Source organism: Lactuca serriola, chromosome 4 (genome assembly GCF_051521515.1).
Source record: "Lactuca serriola cultivar US96UC23 chromosome 4, Lser_US96UC23_V15, whole genome shotgun sequence".
In the NCBI taxonomy this organism is placed as follows: Eukaryota; Viridiplantae; Streptophyta; class Magnoliopsida; order Asterales; family Asteraceae; genus Lactuca; species Lactuca serriola.
Genome location: NC_136411.1, coordinates 121,072,632 through 121,092,216, shown reverse-complemented (window position 1 = coordinate 121,092,216; position 19,585 = coordinate 121,072,632).

The window sequence follows — 19,585 nt, the reverse complement described above, 5'->3', positions numbered from 1 at the left end:
GGGGGTAGCTGGGATGCATATTTACCCTTAGCAGAGTTTTCCTACAACAACAGCCATCATTCGAGCATTGGTATGCCACCTTTTGAGCTGTTGTATGGTAGGAGGTGTCGGACCCCCATTTGCTGGGGAGAGGTGGGACAGAGAGTAATGGGCAACACGGAGATCGTGCTTCAGACGACAGAGCAGATTCAGCAAGTTAGACAGAGGTTATTGACCGCAAAGAGCCGGCAGAAGAGTTATGCAGACAGGCGCCGATCCGAGCTTGAATTTCAGGTCGGCGACTTTGTTCTCCTGAAGGTCTCTCCTTGGAAAGGGGTGATTCGATTCAGGAAGAGGGGCAAATTGGGGCCCCGGTATATTGGGCTATTTCGTGTGATTGCAAGGATAGGCCGGGTAGCCTATCGGTTAGAGTTGCCAGTGGAGTTGGGTCAGATCCACGACACTTTTCATGTGTCGCAGTTGAGGAAGTGCATAGCCGATGAGTCGGCAGTGGTTCCATTGGAGGATATTCAGGTGGATGCGAGCCTGAATTACGCGGAGAGACCAGTGGCTATCAGAGATCGGAAAATCAAGGTTCTGAGGAACAAGGAGGTGGTGTTGGTTCAATGGCAACACCGTAAGGGATCGGAAATGACTTGGGAACCGGAACGCGAGATGCGGGAGCAGCATCCGGAACTATTTGCAGAGTGAGACTTCGAGGGCGAAGTCTAATCCAAGTGGGGGAGAGTTGTAACAGCCCGAAATCTCAAGTATTGTTTAATTATGTTTTTGGGGTGAGTTAAGAGGGGACTCGGCGAGTTGGAGCCTAGACACGCCGAGTAGGATCGCAGACTTGGTCGCGGGTTCGCGACTGGACTCGACGAGTCCAGATATGGACTCGGTGAGTCGACGCTGTTTAGCGAAAACCCTAACCGTTCAGGTTTGGGACGTATAAAGGAGACTTATTGGCCGTCATTATTCATTTTAGCCTTCTGAGAAGAACCCTAAATCGATTGGGTGCATCTGGAGCAAGGATCATAAGCCATTATTGATTATAGAAGAGTGATTGTGCAAGGAAGAGAAGAGATTGGCTAAAGGAGCAGCAAGGGGGTCACATTCTGAGGATTGGGGACACAGAGAATACATCATCCAGGTAAGAATTCGTGTATGCTCTGCTATATTGATGTATTTATGGATTTAGGGTTTATGGAACCCTTGTGTGATTAGATTGACTATTACCCTAGTTCCCTAAACGAGTGTAACCCTGTATTGAGACCCTTGGAGGTCCAGAATGTCCCATGTCTATGCATTTCGGGAATTGATGAAGGTTTTGGATTGGAATCCTTATGCCTTAGGTCAAAATGTAAATTATGAATCACATGGTGTATCATGAGCACTGAAATGAGGACTTCACGTGGTAGATCATCCTAGGAAGGCCAGACCTAGGAATGGTCGAAGCAGTTCTGACCTTAGGATCAGTTTGAGCGGTTGCATGGCATGGACTCGCCGAGTTCGATGAGCAGACTCGGCGAGTAGATTGAAGATTTACTGGGACTCGTCGAGTTGTTCTTCAGACTCGGCGAGTGGAGTCAGGGTGGCCCCGCGATTCTTCCAGGGGTAACTCGTCGGGTCGAGGAGGATACTCGACGAGTAGATAATGAATCTCAGAAAGTTGGAGGACGTCTAGACTCGCCGAGTCGCCATGGTACTCGCCGAGTCCGGTCGAGTTGACCGTTGACCGTTGACCAGAGTTGACCTAAGTCTGACTTCTTAGGGATAGTCACACTTAGAAGATATATGTGTTAATGAGATATGTGATGTTATAGGGAGGTTGTAGCTCGTCGGATTGTGCACGAGTGATTTCAGGATTTGCTAGCTTTCAGCATTCACGAGGTGAGTCTTCTCACTATACTGTACCCGGAAGGGTTTGACTGTGTGACCGGAAGGTCAGATACGATATGTGATATGTATGCTATATGTGGTAAGATATTTGTTATATGTGCTATGTATGTTATGTGGGCCGGAAGGCAATATGTTATGGGCCGGAAGGCAATTATGTTATGGGCCGGAAGGCGTGGTGTTGATGACCGGAAGGTCAGGGCCTGGAAAGGCGTATGTGCGTAAGTTGTATATTGGGGAACTCACTAAGCATTTATGCTTACAGTTGTTATGTATGTGTTTCAGGTACTAGCGAGGACCGTGGGAAGGCGCCGGCGTGATCGATACACACTGAAGAATGCTTTTATGATCTTGGGATTTTGAATATTTGTATTTGGCAGAATACTTAAACTAATTATGCCTTGTTTTGAATGGAAATAATTATATTTTAAAAATGAAAAATTTGTTTGAAAATTTGCGTTGTTACAATCACCCACCGGGCCAAATCATCGGAAACCCATCTGCAGGTATTCAAACTCGATCCTCTAGTTATTTATTGATCACTTTCATTATGCAGCTTTCATGTCTTCAGTCGAGCCTTGAACCATAAAAGAAGCTCTCATGGAGCCCAACTGGATCACCGCAATGCAAAAAGAGTTAGCCGAGTTTGAGAGGAATAAAGTGTGGAAACTGGTATCGAATCCAAAAGGCCACACAATCTTCGGTACAAGATGAGTATAAAAAAAACAAGCTTGATTAGTCTGGTTCGGTAGTGAGAAACAAAGCATGGCTAGTTTCTGAGGGGTACAATCAACTTGAAGGTGTTGACTACGATGAATCATATGCCCTCGTAGCCAGAATGGAAGCAATACACATTTTATTAGCGTATACAGAACACAAGAACATCAAAGTACATCAAATGGATGTAAAAAGTGCCTTTCTGAATGGAGAAATGAAGGAAGAAGTTTACTTGAAAAAGGATTTTAGAGTCTAGAATTTATGAACCATTGCTACAAGCTGGAGAAAACAGTATACTGTTTGAAGCAAGCACCAAGGGCATGGTATGAGACTCTTTCTGAGTTTCTTGTCACATTTGGATACAAAAGAGGTGTGATTGATCCCCCGTTATTTAATAGGGAAAATGGTAATCAGCTGATACTCTTCCAAATATATGTGGATGATATCATTTTTGGATCAACAGATTAGGATATGGTGAATGGTTTTCCAAAGCTCATGACAAGTAAATTCCAAATGAGCATGAATAGAGAGATCAACTTCTTTCTAGGACTTCAAGTGAAACAAGTCCCTTAAGGGAAATTCATTCATCAAGAAAAATATACCACTGAGCTACTGAAGATATTCTTAATGGACAATTGCTCCTCAACCAAGGTCCTGATGGCCTTTGGATACAAAATCGTAGTTGATCCCAATGGAGAATCAGTTGATCACAAAACCTACCGAGGAATGATTGGGTCATTGATATACCTCACCGGAAGTAGACCGGATATTGTCTTTGCAAGAGGCTTATGTGCTCGGTATGAAGCTGACCCTAAAGTATCTCACCTGACTGTAGTCAAGCAAATTCTCAGATATATCTAAAGGGAACTAAAGAGTTAGGACTCTCCTACTCTACGGGAAATGACTTCAGCCTTCAAGCGTTTAGAGATGCGGATCTTGCAGGATGCAGATTACATCGAAAAAGTACTTTCGGTGGATGTCAATTTTAAGGAGGAAGACTAGTTAGTTGGTATTCAAGGAAGTAGAATTGTGTTTCATTTTCTACCGCAGAGGCAAAATATGTGGCCGCAGCCAACTGCTGTTCCCAAGTTCTTTGGATGAAGACTCAACTAATGGACTACGGTTACAAAATGTTGCGGGTACCAATTTATTGTGATTCATAGAGTGCTATAGAGATTTCTCATGATGTTATTCACCATTTTAAGATGAAGCACATTGAACTATGGTACCACTTCATCAAGGATCACATCCTCAAGGGTAACATCGAAATCATTTTTGTACCCACTCACGAAGAAATAGCTAATGTTTTTACTAAGGCACTTGATGCTACAAAATTAAATGCTTTTTTGGAAATGCTAGGAATGATGAATCCAGACCCGCAATTCATATTGAAGTGATAGCTACCGCAGACCTCATTTGGTCTCCAAGTGTGAAGGAATTGCTTCTTTTCTTTTCAAAATAAAAACTCTTGAAGCATTCCCTTTACTGGGGTTCTAGAATAATATATTCATCATATTTATTTTCAGTATACCTAGTATACTGCAATCACATATGATCAATATATTCTTTGGATTCCTTTATTTCTAACTTTCATGATCAAGTGTCATTTCAGCTAATGCTACCGCAATGTTACTGCCTTCTAACGCAGTCATCTGAATCCTACCGCAATTGCAATGAATGATCCCACAGTCATAACTTCATAAACTCTGTAAATAATGTTGTTTTCTATTTAATGGAATTTAAAAAAACATTCTTTCAACCATTCATTATTTCGCACATGACAGTTTTAGTCCTTTCTCAAATAACATTCCTTTGTCAGGTTCCTTTTTCGGATAAAAACAAATGAATCGTTTTTCCCATAAACGAAATATTTTAATAAATATTTTCCTCAACCAGTCATTTCATCCGACCGTTGAATGTCAAATCTGTTTCCAATTCCCTATTTTTCACAAAAGTTAAAAACCACTCTCAACCTCACATTCAGGCGGCATGTGATAATGGTACTACTGTTAATGTAATAAATGCTCTTTTTTTAATTATAGCTGATAATGGTAAAAACCCAAGGGTTTTTAACTCTAACAGCTGTAATTAAATTAATTACAATGATTTTTGAAATTCGGAGGTATTAAAACCTCGATTCTTCTGACGATAGCTTTTATGCTATTTGAATTCTTAAGACGATCTTCTTCTTCTCCACCTTCTTGCTGAAACCTTTTTTGCAAGTTCTCTCAAAAAACCTTTTTAGCAAAAATGGTGAAATCTGGTGTTTCAAGGAATCAATTAAAATCTTCAGGCTCTGCTCGCCCAACTAGTCTGAATCCACCATCAAGGATCAAACCCCATCCATCGCATCAAACAACTTCAAGGCCATTTTTGAAGATCATCCTTCATACAACGAAGCACTAAGGTTGATGATCAAGTTTCTCCCAAAACACCCACTTTATAGCGCGTTCAATGCCTTCACTGAAGTTGTTCCCATGGTGGTTATTTTCAAATGTGGTTTCTCTACTTTCCATCCAAGCCACAATCTACAAGAAGTTCATCTCAATCTGGTGGATGACTCACTGGTGGTGCTCACAAAAGAGAAGTTTCTGCATCCAATCAATCTTAGGGTTATTCCATCAACAATATTTTACTCCCCAAGCCCAAATGATGTGGTATCTACTCTGTACCAAATGGGCTACCAGACAATACTCAAATAAATTGGCGAATTCATGAAGAATCAGCTTCCTACAGTTTGGCAGTTTGTATGCCATTTCATCATCCGAAGTCTTTCAAGATTAACAGGTGGAATGGATAACATGGGGATCAAGCTCATGGAACTCATCTGGAGCATCTACACTCGAAACGCAGTAAAGTATGGTCAAATATTGTGGGATGACTTTTTGCAATACATTCCCAAGGAAACTCCAAAAGAAGATGAAACAGAGCTTACTTTTTCTCGTTTCTGGTCTCTATGCAACTTGGATTTGCATAAGGAGGCAAGATTGGATATGAGGAACGACACAAATTTGTTCTCAACTTACGATCTTAAAAAAGTACACATCCTCTAAAGATCAAACTGTTTTCGGACCCCTTAGGCGATTGCTAATGTATATTTCGTAGTGCATTGGACTCACACACCTTGAGGTAGCTGACCACATTGTCTCACACCCCCGAACCGGGACGACGGAAACATCCGGGGGCGGGTGACTACATCTTGTAATATCATAACAATTGAGTATAAATGATACATAACACCAGACATATATACAAACATTCATTGTTTACAAATTATACTTGCTCTTCCATTACACAAAAATAACATAAAGTATGATGTCTTAAAAGGATAGCAAAACATCTAGATCCAAGGCTCGAGTACCTGGTCAGTGAGTCCCTGAGAATACAAGTTGTTTTAAAAGTGTCAGTATAAAATGTTAGTGAGTTCATAATCATATTTGTAAGAAAAACTTTGTAATATCTTTGTTTATAATAAGTTGTAAAACTCCAGAAAATCCAATATTTTCTATAAAAATAATAGTTTGTGAGTCTCGTTCCCAAAACCATGTATAATTGCATGCATGTTTTTTTGTTTTCCTTTGATTGCATTTGAAAAGAGTGTGTTCCCAGAAAATCCTATATTTTCTATATATAAAAGTTATGGTCTTAAAAACCCTAAGACCGGAGAGGGGAAATTAGTTTACAAAATAGACGAAACATAGTTTTGTATTTTATAAAACTCGTAGAGTGTAGATTCTTCGTAACTTTAAAATAATATTGTTATTCCCTATGTGAGTCGTTACAACCATGCTAATGCGATTAAAGCGCCTGTCTTGATGTTCTTCAGGCATCAGTTTCTAATAAGATATTTTTCACCCTAGACTGGCCCGCCTAGCTGTAGCGAACAGCTCAGGTGTGGAGTGTAAATCTTGTATAGATCTATGCACAATTACCCCGCTCTCCCTCTAGGAGACTCTGGTTATAACTACAGGACTTACGGTGTACGCTAGCTAGGTACGGGGAAGGATACTCACAATATGTGACTGCAGTTTTATGACACGCGGATATTCCTGTCGTAAAACTCTGTTTTGCATACCGATTTTATTGAATTATTTATAACGATATTTATAAATAATTACTAATGGCTTGTCAACTTGCAATATGTGTTGTAAAAATTACAAAATACTTTAGTTTTTAAGCCCTTGAAATAGTACACCCCCTTTTATGATTGTTTTACTAGTAAAAACTAGATTTTAGTAAAATGTTCAAGTGTTATGGTGAGTTTTTAACACACCAAAATCTATTTGAGTGTTTTGCAACCCAAAAATACTCTATTTTTGTTGTGACTAGAACATGTCACAATTTTCACAAAATTTCATAAAACCTTGATATTTACTATGCTTCAACAATTTTTCAAGTATTAGTGGTAAAAATCTTATATCCAAAAATTTACCATTTTGAGTGTAACCTCTCATATTTTACCATCTTTCAAGCTTTTATAACCGAATATGTTATAACATTTTCTTTGACATTATTTTTGACTTTTAACACACACTAAAGTCATTTTTACTTAGCAACTTGTTCCATTTTTAACATGATACCTAAATATGTGAAACTACCCAAAGATAACTTTATTCCAACAACATGAGACTTTGTAAAAATCTCAGGTTTAAGGAGTGTTAGCATGAAATAATAACATTTCAACACACATAGACAAATAAACATACAAGTTCATGCAAATATACAAGGATTTCAAACAAGATTTGACTTGTATTCCTCCCCAAAAGGATGAAAACTTGAAAATAGTGGGGTATGAAGCTCACCATGGGGATTTTCAAAACGTAGAAGAAGATGAAGAAGGATTTTCGATCATACCTTGTCCACTTGAGGGGATTCTCGAAGTGGTGGGTGTTCTACAAGTCATATACACGAAAATGAGGTTGTAAGAAGAATTATCGCAATATAAACTTGATATAAAACATATTGAGTTTAACATGGACTTTCCAAGGAGTTTAAAAATTTATCTTCAATGATGATGAACTCAAAAATTTCTTGAGAGAACAATGGAGACTTGAGAGAAAAATAAGATGAGAGTGAAATTTGGAAGTGAATATGGAGAGAGGGAAAGGGAGGTCGGCCGATTCAAGTGGAAGGGGGAGAATAGGAGTTGACCTAGGCTTTGGTGATGTGAGGTGTATGGGAGTTTGTTGGGAAAAACCTTGTTACATGTTGTGTAATTGTGATGTGGCATATACCCTTAACTCACACCATTTTTTTTAAATAGGCTAACCGAATAGGGAGGGTTCAAAAGGGTGGACTTCAATTTGGCTTGATTCAATAAAGATTTTTGGCCCATTGATGCTTAAATAGTGGTTTTCGGTTCTAGGAGTCCAAAAATAAGGGTTGTCGGCCCAACTAAGGCCCACATGATGTCCAATAGATGTTTTCGGCCCATTAGGGCCCGAAGAGGGGTTTTTTGCCCAATATAATGTCCAATAGAAGTTTTCGGACCATTAGGGCCCAAAGAGCGGTTTTCGGCCCAACAAGACCAAAAGGAGAAGTTATTAACCCACTAGGGCCCAACAAGGAGGCCTTAGTCCAATGGTTTTGGGTCGAAACTTCTTGGCTAAGGCCCAAAATTGATTGGACTTGGTTTATTAGATTGAGTTTTGGGCTTATACGAGGTTGTTTCGACTTGAATGACAATGTATGAAAGTAAGAACTTAATAGTATTGAAGTTTGAATTTCACTAGATAAGATGTTGCAAGATTACACAAGGAGATTATCTTTTACAAGGATCAACATATTAACCATAATTTGCTAGTTGTGACATCATCCCATCGTTAGAGGGAATTTCATCCCGAAATTTGTTTTGGTGTATCCTGCAAGAACTATGGAAAAGATGAGTGTATTTTTGCATCATCTGATCTTTACGTTCATAGGTGAATTATGGGACTTGTTTGGCGCTCCATCAGACCTTCACAATAGGAATGCGACTTTTCTTGATTCGTTTCACTTCTCTATTCATGTTCTCAACTGGCTCCTCAACGAAATGGAGATTTTCATTCAATTCAATTTCGTCGAGTGGGACAACGAGGGTCTCATTAGATAAGCAATTCTTTTTATTTGATACATGAAAGACGGGGTGTACATTACTGAGCTTTGGTGGTAACTACAACTTGTAAGCCACCAGACCAATCCTGGGAATGATTTCGAATGGTTTGATGTATCTTGGATTCAACTTTCCCTGCCTTCCAAAAAGTATCATCCCTTTCCATGGAGAGACCTTAAGAAGTAAGCGATCACCGACCTGGAATTCCAGGGGCTTCCGTCGTCTGTCGGTGTAGTTCTTCTGTTGGTCTCGAGATGCCCAGAATTGTTCTTTTATCTGAACGATCCTCTCAGTTGTTTCTCGGATAATCTCGGGCCCAATGAGAGTGTTGTTTGGTACCTGCCCTTTTGGCAATTATGTATCTCCTACCTCCACCCAATAGAGAGGTGATTGACATTTTCATCCATAAAGGGCCTCAAAGGGAGCTACCTTATGCTTGTGTGATAGTTGTTGTTGTACGAGAATTCGATTAGGGACAAATGGGTATCCCATGCTTTGTCGAAGTCTATCACACTGGCTCGGAGCATATCTTCCAAGGTTTGCATGGTCCTCTCACTTTGCCCATCTGTCTAGGGATGGTAGGCGGTGCTCATATCGAGCTAAGTTCCCATAGACTTCTATAGAGACTGCCAAAATGAGAGGTAATCCTACTATCTCTATTCACGATAATAGATATTGGTACGCCATGTAATCTCACAGCCTCCTTTATGTAGATCCGTGTCAGTCTCTCCATTTTATGTGTTTCCTTTATTGGTAGGAAATGGGCGGATCGATTTAGTCAACTGATCGACAATTACCCAAATTGCATCCAACCCCTCTACCAACTTAGGAAATTTGGTTATAAAATCCATTATTATTGGTTCCTATTTCCACTTGGGAATCACTGGCTGTTGTAATAAACCTGAGGGCTTATGATATTCTACCTTAACCTTTGCGCAAACAGGCACTTGCTCACGTAGGCAGCAATTTCTTATTTCATATTTGGCCACCGATATTGTTGTTTGAGATCCAAGTACATCTTGTCGGACCCCGGATGGACAAAGTATCGTGTGTTGTGTGCTTAATTCATGACTACATCTTTGAACCCTCCGAATTTTAGGATCCAGATCGGGTCCAAGAGATAGTATTCTCCGTCCTCTTTGATTTTAAGATTCTTGTCTATTCAACGCAAGGCTTCGTTTGCGATGTTATCTGGCTTCAAGGCTTCAATTTGAGCCGCCTTGATTTGCGAAGACAAGTGGGAATGGATGGTCATCATTAGTGTTCTTACCTGGCGACCTGAGTATTCTTTTTTGCTTAGGGTATCGACCACCACATTAGCTTTGCCCGAATGATACCTAATCTCACACTCATAGTCATTCAGTAGTTCAACCCATCACCATTGTCTCATGTTTAATTCTTTTTGGTTCAGGATGTGATGGAGGTTTTTTTGGTCTGTGAAAATGGTGCACTTTGTCCCGTAGAGGTAGTGCCTCCAAATATTTAGAGCGAAGACCATGGCTCCCCTCTCGAGATCATGAGTGGTATAGTTCACTTCATGGGTTTTCAGTTGCCTTGATGCATAGGCTATAACCTTCTTACGCTGCATAAGAACGCTGCCTAACCCTTGGTTCGATACGTCGCAATATAACACGAAATCTTCTGTTCCCTCTAGAAGAGACAACACCAGAGCACTGTAGAGGGCTTTCTTCAAAGTTTGAAAGGTAGCCCCCTGTTTCATCTCCCATGATAAGGGTACACCCTTTTAGGTTAGAGTTGTGAGTGGCTTGGCGATCTTGGAGAAATTCTGAATGAACCTCCTGTAGTAACCAACGAGGCCCAAGAATTGCCTATTCTCCATTGGGGTTCTCGGGGTTACCCAGCAGATCCAGAACTCACACTTGGAGAATTTCGCGTAGAACTTTTCTGCTCTTAGAGTCTCCAAAACCTGCCGTAGATGCTGGCTATGTTCTTCATTGCTTCGAGAGTAAACTAGTATGTCATCGATAAAGACTATCACAAAGTTTTCAAGGAAGGTTCGGCCGACTCAGTTCATAATGTCCATAAATGTTGCAGGTGGATTCGTTTGACCGAATCGAATAACCACAAATTCATAGTGCCCGTAACGAGTTCGGAAGGCAGTTTTGGGGATATCTTCTTCTCGGACTCGCACTTGATGGTATCTAGATCTTAGATCTATTTTCGAGAAGCAACTGGCTCCTTTTAATTGGTCAAATAGATCGTCGATCCTAGGAAGAGGGTATCGATTTTTGACAGTGATCTTGTTGAGTTCTCGGTAATCGAGACACACATACGAAATGTACCATCTTTCTTTTTGACAAACAAAATCAGAGCTCCCCAAGGAGAGAAGCTCGACCTTATGATCCCTTTGTCTAATAATTCGCTCAATTGGCTGGAGAGCTCTTGCATATCTGCAGGGGCTAATCTATACGGTGATTTGGCGATTGGAGTGGCTCTGGGTATTAGCTCGATCCGAAATTCGACCTGTCATTTAGGGGGTTTTCCCGAGAGGTCTTCAGGATATACGTCTGGAAAATCGCGCACCTCTAGAATTTCCTTAATGGTCTTTTCCCTTTTTTGTTTGTCCATTATGTGGGATAGAAAGGCGTAATTCTTTTTATGCAAACACTTTTGTGTATTGATGCACGAGATAACACGGAGGTTTGTATCGGGTTTATCGTCATAGATAATTAGGGTTTCATCGTTGGGTAGGTGAAGGCAAACGACATTCTCGCAGCACATAATATCGACATGGTGGAGGCTTAACCAATCCTTACCGATGATCACATCAAATCTTCTAATAGTAATCGGCATCGAGTTAATTTGAAATAAGTGATTATTTAGTGTTAGCATGCATCCTAGAAGTACGTCATTGGTTGTTTTAGTTTTCCCATTAGCCATTTCCACCGTGAAGGTTTCGTTTAACTTTTGGGGATTATGGTTTAGTAAGTGTTCAAACTTATGGCTCACGAAACTTCGTTCTGCTCCACTATCAAATAAGATGCATGCATAGATTTTGTTGAGGTGGAATGTACCGGTGACTAACGCTAGATCCTGCATATCCTCCCCTTGTCCCATTGCTAGGACTCTGGCTAATCCCCCTGTAGTCTGCTTGTTGGACCTGGGACAGTTTCTCTTGTAGTGGCTAGTCTCTCTACAACAGTAACATGCCTGACTGGCCCTGGCATTGTTGGGTTGGTTCTTTTGTTGAGGCTGTGCTCTGCAATACCGGGCGGTGTGCCCTTTTAGATTGCAGTTTGTACACTGTATGTCTCGGCATGCACCGCTGTGGTGGAAGTTTCATTTATCACACTTTGGTTGAGTGTCTACGTATGGCCTTGCAGGTGTCGGTGTGGTTGATGTTGGTGCAGCTGATGTTGGTGTGGTCTGAGTGGTAGCAGCGTGAACTGCTACGGTTTGTTGCTTCTTAGATGATTCTTGAGTCTGTCGACCTTTTCTTTTGCTTCCCCTATTTTTCTTGTTGTGATCTTCCTTCTTTGTTTCAGTGCCGGAATTCTTCGTGCCCTTTTTAACCATATGGTCATACAACTTTTGCGCAAGGCACTTAGCACTATCAAATGTTAAGGGGTTTTCAGCAATCATATTTCCCTAAATTGGAGGAGTTAACCTCCAAATAAAGCGTTCAACATTCTTGCCCTAAAAACTTATCATTCTCGGGAACAAGAGTTCCAGCTCACTAAACCTGGCAATGTATGCTTCAATGTCGGAATTCTTCACGGTAAGATTCCATAGTTCGTGCTCAAAGCTTTTGCAGTTCACCTCGGCCAAAGTACTTGTCCAACATCATAGTTTTTAGGTCTTCCCATGACATAACATTTGCGATTGGGAGAGTTACGGCCCCTACATGAATGTTCCACCATGAAAGGGCCCTCTCAGAAAAATGTACAAGCTGTAAATTTTACTTTGCTTTCATCTAGATACCCGCAAATTTCGAAAACAAACTCGGCCTTTTCGAACCACCGGTTGAGAGCTATTACACCCCCAATTCCGTTAAATGATTTCGGTTTTCCATTGGTGAAGTCTTTGTAGGTGCATGTTCTTTGGTACCGTTGGTTATCCCCATGATCGGAACTTCGCATCCCATTTCCGTTACCTCCTCCGTTTGTGCCTTGGTTGATGTGTGCTAATGTTGTCGTAATTGCAATTGAGACTGTCGCTTAGAAAGCAGCAAAATCCGTCCCCGGTGGAGGTGGTGGTGGCTATGGTTTTGTTGTAGTGTTTTTGCGAATATACCTTCTGGGCATTTCCTACTATGAGACAGGAATGGCGATGAGTTTATGGAACCCTTTCTTTCTAACGGTTACGGTGGTTCGGTCATACTTATAATTGAAACGATATTACATCAAGTAAAAATGAAAAGAGAGAACGTAGAAGATTATAACATCATAAATAAAACACATCATCGTTTCATTAATGATAAATTTTTTATACAAAATGCATGAAAATTACCTTTGAAAGGTTTATAGTACATAGAGAATAAAAATCAGACAGCATAACGACCCTGCGAGTAGTATAATCACTTAAACATAGGGTCGATCCTACATACATAAAGGGAAGAGAAATGGTAGGATGAGACCTACATACGACGAGTGGTCCCGGGTGGTGCCTGCGATGAGGTAGAAGCGCCCTGATACTCAGCTAATCGGCGCTCAGCGACTCCCACCCTCGTCTCTAATGTTGCGTGCCGCTCCTGTCACTCCCGCACAAGGTCCTGAGTGCACCTCTCCGCACGCTCCACTACGACTCTCATCTAGATCATCTGGTTGGCCGTCACCTGTGCCTGGTCACCAATGTCCCTAGTCCGTGAGACCATCACAGGAAGTGGTTGATCCGTTGGGCCTCCATGCTGGAGGATGTTGAATCATCGCTCCATGCTGAAGGGTGGGCGCTAGCCCCGGTGTCGGCTCCACCTCTCTATGTCGAGTGCCCAGGGAGGCGTTGGTCCATTGTAGCCCATCCGGTGTGCCGACACCCTTGCCATGTAGGGTGGATTGATGACTTCCGACTCTACGTCCGAGTCATCCTCCTCATCCTTGTTGACATCCTCGTCAATTTCCTCCTCTTCAAACTCTATTGCAGGCTCCTCGGGGTCCTCCATAGGCTCCTCGGGATTCTCCATAGGCTCCTCGGGATCCTCCATAGGCTCCTCGGGATCCTCCTCCGGCTCTGTTTCCAGCCATCCCCCATTCCCGTTATTGGGGAAGTAAGGGTCTCCGAGAAGGTAAAAGCCAGGCATAGTGTTTGCACGAGAATATATAAGTATGAGAAAATAGAAAGCATGTTAAAAATACTCCTATAGCATTTTTATGTTTTCTAGTTTTTGTTCCTAGACCCTTTTTTTTACAGTGGATGATTTTTAGATTTGTTGTCCACCTTGACCACTCCTAGACACATGTTAGTCGTATCTCGAGTAAATATAGTTGATCATGCTATATTTACCCTAGATATGATTACATAATTGTCTAAGTTTAGTCACGATGTCTAACTCTTCTTCTTGATTTCTAATATGCATGTATGTGTGTACACTTGGTAAAATATTTATATTTTTAAAGTATACTTTTTAGTCAGAGTATTGTAGTCCCCTTGTATTTATAGTTGTATATCTTGTAGGATTAAATATACTAGTTCACTATAAACAATGCTCTAATACCAATCTGTCACACCCCCGAACTGGGATGGCAGAAACGTCTGGGGCAGGTGACTACATCTTGTAATATCATAACAATTGAGTATAAATGATACATAGCAACCAAACATCATACAATAAAATATAACAACATTCATTGTTTACAAATTGTACTTGCTCTTCCATTACACAAAAATAACATAAAGTATGATGTCTCAAAAAGATAGCAAAACATCTAGACCAATTGCTCGAGTACCTGTTCATTGAGAAGCATCAACGTAGAATGTTGGTGAGTTCATAAGCATATTTGTAAGAAAAAATTTGTGATATCTTTGTTTATAATAAGTTGTAAAACTCTAGAAAATCCAATGTTTTCTTTACAAATAATAGTTTGTGAGTCTCGTTCCCAAAACCATGTATAATTTCATGCATGTTTTTTTGTTTTCCTATCATTGCATTTGAAAAGAGTGTGTTCCAAGAAATTCCTATATTTTCTTTTATATCAAAGTTATGGTCTTAAAAACCCTAAGACCAGAGAGGGGAAAGTAGTTTACAAAATAGACGAAACATAGTTTTGTATTTTATAAAACTAGTAGAGTGTAGATTCTTCGTACATTTAAAATAATATTGTTATTCCCTGTGTGAGTCGTTACAACCATGCTAATGCGACTAAAGCGCCTATCTTGATGTTCTTCAAGTGTCGGTTTCTAATAAGATATTTGTCACCCTAAAGTGGCTCGTCTAGCTGTAGCGAACAACTCAAGTGGGGGTGTCAACCACATATAGATCTAGAAACAATTACCCTGCTCTCCCTCCAGGAGACTCTAGTTATAACTATAGGACTTACGGTGTACGCTAGGTCAGGAGACTTTGGTTATAACTACAGGACTTATGGTGTACACTAGTTAGGTACGGTGCAGGAGTATCTTACAAGAGTCTCAACAAAAATTTACGCGAATTTATTTGAATAATGCCTATGGCATTCTTAGTGCTAATTTATGACTACGGTTTTATGACACGTGGATATTCCTGTCGTAAAAATTTGTTTTACATACCGATTTTATTGAATTATTTATAACGATATTTATAAATAATTAGTAATGACTTGTCAACTTGCAATATTTGTTGTAAAAATAACAAAATACTCTATTTTTTAAACCCTTGGAATAGTACACCCCTTTTTACGATTGTTTTACAAATAAAACTAGCTTTTAGTAAAATGTGTAAGTGCTATGGTGGGTTTTTAACACACCAAAATTTATTTGAGTGTTTTGCAACCCAAAAATACTCTTTTTTTGTTGTGACTATAACATGTCACAATTTTCACAAAATTTCATAAAACCTTGATATTTATTATGTTTCAACAATTTTTCAAGTATTAGTGGTAAAAATCTATATATCCAAAAATTTAACATTTTGAGTGTAAACTCTCATATTTTATCATCTTTCAAGCTATTATAACCAAATATGTTATAACATTTTCTTTGACATTATTTTTGACTTTTAACATACATTAAGTCATTTTTACTTAGCAACTTGTTCCATTTTCAACATGATACCTAAATATATGAAACTACACAAAGATAACTTTGTTCCAACAACATGAGACTTTGTAAAAATCTCAAGTTTAAGGAGTGTTAGCATGAAATAATAACATTTCAACACATATAGACAAATAAACATACAAGTTCCTGCAAATATACAAGGATTTCAAACAAGATTTGACTTGTATCCCCCCCCCCCCCCAAAAAAAAGGATGAAAACTTGAAAAGAGTGAGGTATGAAGCTCACCATGGGGATTCTCAAAATGTAGAAGAAGATAAAAAAGGTTTTTCGATCATAGCTTTTTCACTTGAAGGGATTCTCTTAGTGGTGGGTGTTCTAAGGGTCATATACATGGAAATGAGGTTGTAAGAAGAATTATCTTAGTATAGATTTGAAATAAACATCTTGAGTTTAACATGGACTTACCAAGGAGCTTAAAAGTCGATCTTTGATGATGGTGAACTCGAAAATTTCTTCAGAGAACAAAGGAGACTTGAGAGAAAAATGAGACGAGAGTGAACTTTGGAAGTGAATGTGGAGAGAGAGGAAGGGAGGTCGACTGATTCAAGAGAAGGGGGGAGAATAGGATTTGACCTAGGCTTTGGTGATGTGAGGTGTATGGGAGTTTGTTGGGCAAAACCTTGTTACATATTGTGTATTTGTGAGGTGGCATGTACCCTTAACTCACCCCCTTTTTTGTTTAGATAGTCCAACCGATTAGGGAGGGTTCAAAAGGGTAGGCTTCGATTTGGCTTGATCCAATAAAGATTTTTGGCCCATTGATGCTTAATATGGGTTTTCGGTTCAAGGAGTCCAAAAATGAGGGTTCTCGGCCCAACTAAGGCCCACATGATGTTCAATAGATGTTTTCGGCCCATTAGGGACCAAAGAGGGGTTTTCGGTGCAATATAATGTCCAATAGAAATTTTTGGCCCATTAGGGCCTAAAGAGGGATTTTCGGCCCAACAAGACCAAAAAGAGAAGTTATTGGCCCAATAGGGCCCAATAAGGAAGCCTTGGTCTAATAAGGGTTTTGGGTCGAAACTTCTTGGGCTAAGGCCCAAAAATTGATTGGACTTGGCTTATTGGATATAGTTTTGGGCTTATACGAGGTTGTTTCGACTTGAATGACAATGTATGAAAGTATGAACTTAATAGCATTGAAGTTTAAATTTCACTAGATGAGATGTTGCAAGATTACACAAGGATTTTATCTTGTATAAGGATCAACATCTTAACCCTAATTTTCTAGTTGTGACACATTGTGGCTACGAGTGGTATTGCCCCATCTCACTCTTCCCCACCCACACCAAGTCAGTCTACCGCAACCCCTACCGCAACACAGGTTCCTCCTAGTACCGTAGTTCCTACCACAACATAAGTTCCTCTTACTACCGCAGACCAATCTGTTCAGCCCAAACCCAAAAGATTTAAGTCACTTGTCAATTCAAGAGAGACGCCAATGAACATAGTAAAAAGGGAGTTAGTGTAACGCCCGTGTTTCTGGGATTGCCATTTTTAGCAATGTAATAGTCTAGGTTAACCTTTGTAACTCAATTTGAAATAATAAAAATGTATTATTTGTGAATTATGTGAATTATGTGATTTATGTGTTTATTTTCTTAATTATTATAAGTTAATGAATTAAGAATAAAATAAGCGTCAAAATTTAAGTGTGAGATAAGCCCGATATCTTTGCATAAAGTTGTAGTGGTTGAAACAAGGATTCCGGAGATATAAGAAATGCCAAAATCCGAGTTATAACGAAGAAGTTATGACCTGTCGAAGTTTCGCGACAGAACCGGCACGACGTCGAGTGACGTAAAATATGAATTTAAGATAGAGCGATATTTAGCCTTAGCGATCTAAACGAAAGTCGTAGATTTCGTTAAACCGAGAGCGTGCATAAAAGGAACGCCCAAATCTGACTTCGTATGAGGAAGTTATGATTTTTCTAAGTTTTGACTTAGCAGTATGCAGCCCAAATACTCGATTTGAGATCGAGCGGTTTTTAGCCGAAACAATCTAAATGAGAATCGAAGATCTCGTTGTTAGTAGCGAAACGATGAAAAGTTAGGCGAGAACGGACGTCAGACGAAGAAGTTATGAATTTATAACGAAGTTTTTCTGTCCCGGCCTTCTAAAAATAAATAATAAAAATAAAAGTCAAAATTAGCCAACGAAGTCTAAATGAAAGTTGTAGAGTATGGTCTGACCTTCGCGTGGATATAAAGAACGTCGAAAACGGAGCTCGTATGCGAAAGTTACGCAATTTAGAAGTTCGACGAGTCAATTACGCCCCGCGTAATTGAGTACGCCCCGCGTACTCAGACGGATGCAACTTGTCTGACCAATACTCGAGTGCCACCAGTCGACGCATGCAGTGACGTCAAAGTACGCCCCGCGTAACCGAGTACGCCCCGCGTACTGAGTACGCCCTGCGTAATTTAAGATTACGCCCCGCGTAATCCCAGACCCTCAGCCTATAAATAGAACTCGAAATCAGCCATTTTCTCTTGTTCAAACTCTTCTCTCTCTCTAAGTTTTGCCTCGATTTGCGTGCCAATCATATCCCGAAGCCCCGGTATTATTCCCGAGCCCCGAAGCGAGATCCGAAGCCCCGAGAATCCCGAAGAGCGTTATTCCCGAGCCGAAGCCCTGCCCGCGAGGAGCCGGTTTTTGTGAAGATCTTCCAGATCTACGGAGAGACGCTACTTCTATAAGCCGTAGTGCTGTCGGATCATCTTCTGATCAAGTGAGTGTATAGTCCCTTTTCAAAACGCAATATTATGAAGTATTTAGTATAAAATACGTGCTACGTGTATATATTTTGTGGTTATATGTGTGAATGTATATTCACTCTCTTCTATCTCATAGATCTGATATATTCTCTATGAAATACGTGTTATGTGTGTATGCCTCATCTGTTATGTGGAATATGTATTGATTAAAGCATGCTATACAGGTTTTTAAACAATGTATAAAAATGTATATTTTTATCTACTAATATGTTGGGTAGAACATGGGTAGATAATTGGTGTGAAATAAACAGATGAGAGGCCTCGGTGTTATTGGTGTTATTCTAGTCATTCAGCAGAGTATGGATGACGACCACGGACTATTCTAGACTGTCCTGTGGAACACTAGCAGGCTCATTACCTGTAGGTGTTGTGAACGACGTGTTCACCGGTGTACTCTATCCCCCACATGGTTGCCTTTAGGACACTTATTGTTGAGGAAGCCCCTCTGCAGTAATGTCCGTCCCGATGAAAATCCTGAATATAAGTTCCTTATAATAGACGTTATTTTTAGGAACGTAAGGTGAGGGTAACGGGAATGGGTAATCGGGTTTATTGTTGATTGATGAAATTAAATATAATTATTGTGGGTTTGAAAACCCTATATGCTCACCAGGCTCCCAAGCCTGACCCACTCAGTTGATTTGTATTACAGGAAGTGGCGCAAGAGCTTAAGATGGGCGAATCATCAAGTCATTTTTGTTTACAAGTCTGCATATGTATATATTTGTTGAACGACTTGTAATATCATCGTTTATGCTTTATGATCTATATCGGAACATGACATCCCGACTTTTGATTATGAAATGAAATCATATTTCTATATGAAATGTTTTGATAAATATCTATTTTATCATGTTTTGTTTTTGGGAACAAATTCCGCATCTCTTTTAAAATCAATCGGATTTA